The following is a 1,880-nucleotide window of genomic DNA, read 5'->3' as shown; positions in this document are numbered from 1 at the left end:
TTCTAGTAGTTGCACATCAAATCTAAACTGTCTGAATTGTTTTTCCAAAGTTATTAACACTTTTATGTTTGGCGTTCCGGAACCCACCTTATCTCAGGCTGAAAAGCGTTTTTGTGCATTGTGCCATAACTTTTCAGGGAAGCTTCAGAACATGAAATTTTAACCTCCCACTATAGCAGAAAGGGTCTTTCTAGTAGTTGCACATCAAATCTAAACTGTCTGAAGTGTTTTTCCAAAGTTATTAACACTTTTATGTTTGGCGTTCCGAAACCCACCTTATCTCAGGCTGAAAAGCGTTTTTGTGCATTGTGCCATAACTTTTCAGGGAAGCTTCAGAACATGAAATTTTAACCTCCCACTATAGCAGAAAGGGTCTTTCTAGTAGGTGCACATCAAATCTAAGCTCTCTGAAGTGTTTTTCGAAAGTTATCAACACTTTTATGTTTGGCGTTCCGAAACCCACCTTATCTCAGGCTGAAAAGCGTTTTTGTGCATTGTGCCATAACTTTTCAGGGAAGCTTCAGAACATGAAATTTTAACCTCCCACTATAGCAGAAAGGGTCTTTCTAGTAGTTGCACATCAAATCTAAACTGTCTGAAGTGTTTTTCCAAAGTTATCAACACTTTTATGTTTGGCGTTCCGAAACCCACCTTATCTCAGGCTGAAAAGCGTTTTTGTGCATTGTGCCATAACTTTTCAGGGAAGCTTCAGAACATGAAATTTTAACCTCCCACTATAGCAGAAAGGGTCTTTCTAGTAGTTGCACATCAAATCTAAACTGTCTGAAGTGTTTTTCCAAAGTTATCAACACTTTTATGTTTGGCGTTCCGAAACCCACCTTATCTCAGGCTGAAAAGCGTTTTTACGCATTGTGCCATAACTTTTCAGGGAAGCTTCAGAACATGAAATTTTAACCTCCCACTATAGCAGAAAGGGTCTTTCTAGTAGGTGCACATCAAATCTAAGCTGTCTGAAGTGTTTTTCGAAAGTTATCAACACTTTTATGTTTGGCGTTCCGAAACCCACCTTATCTCAGGCTGAAAAGCGTTTTTGTGCATTGTGCCATAACTTTTCAGGGAAGCTTCAGAACATGAAATTTTAACCTCCCACTATAGCAGAAAGGGTCTTTCTAGTAGTTGCACATCAAATCTAAACTGTCTGAATTGTTTTTCCAAAGTTATTAACACTTTTATGTTTGGCGTTCCGGAACCCACCTTATCTCAGGCTGAAAAGCGTTTTTGTGCATTGTGCCATAACTTTTCAGGGAAGCTTCAGAACATGAAATTTTAACCTCCCACTATAGCAGAAAGGGTCTTTCTAGTAGTTGCACATCAAATCTAAACTGTCTGAAGTGTTTTTCCAAAGTTATTAACACTTTTATGTTTGGCGTTCCGAAACCCACCTTATCTCAGGCTGAAAAGCGTTTTTGTGCATTGTGCCATAACTTTTCAGGGAAGCTTCAGAACATGAAATTTTAACCTCCCACTATAGCAGAAAGGGTCTTTCTAGTAGTTGCACATCAAATCTAAACTGTCTGAAGTGTTTTTCCAAAGTTATCAACACTTTTATGTTTGGCGTTCCGAAACCCACCTTATCTCAGGCTGAAAAGCGTTTTTACGCATTGTGCCATAACTTTTCAGGGAAGCTTCAGAACATGAAATTTTAACCTCCCACTATAGCAGAAAGGATCTTTCTAGTAGGTGCACATCAAATCTAAGCTGTCTGAAGTGTTTTTCGAAAGTTATCAACACTTTTATGTTTGGCGTTCCGAAACCCACCTTATCTCAGGCTGAAAAGCGTTTTTGTGCATTGTGCCATAACTTTTCAGGGAAGCTTCAGAACATGAAATTTTAACCTCCCACTATAGCAGAAAGGGTCT

Source organism: Synchiropus splendidus, unplaced genomic scaffold, assembly GCF_027744825.2.
Source record: "Synchiropus splendidus isolate RoL2022-P1 unplaced genomic scaffold, RoL_Sspl_1.0 HiC_scaffold_68, whole genome shotgun sequence".
Lineage (NCBI taxonomy): Eukaryota > Metazoa > Chordata > Actinopteri > Syngnathiformes > Callionymidae > Synchiropus > Synchiropus splendidus.
The sequence above is the reverse complement of the archived record's forward strand: the minus strand, read 5'-3'. Positions refer to the sequence as shown.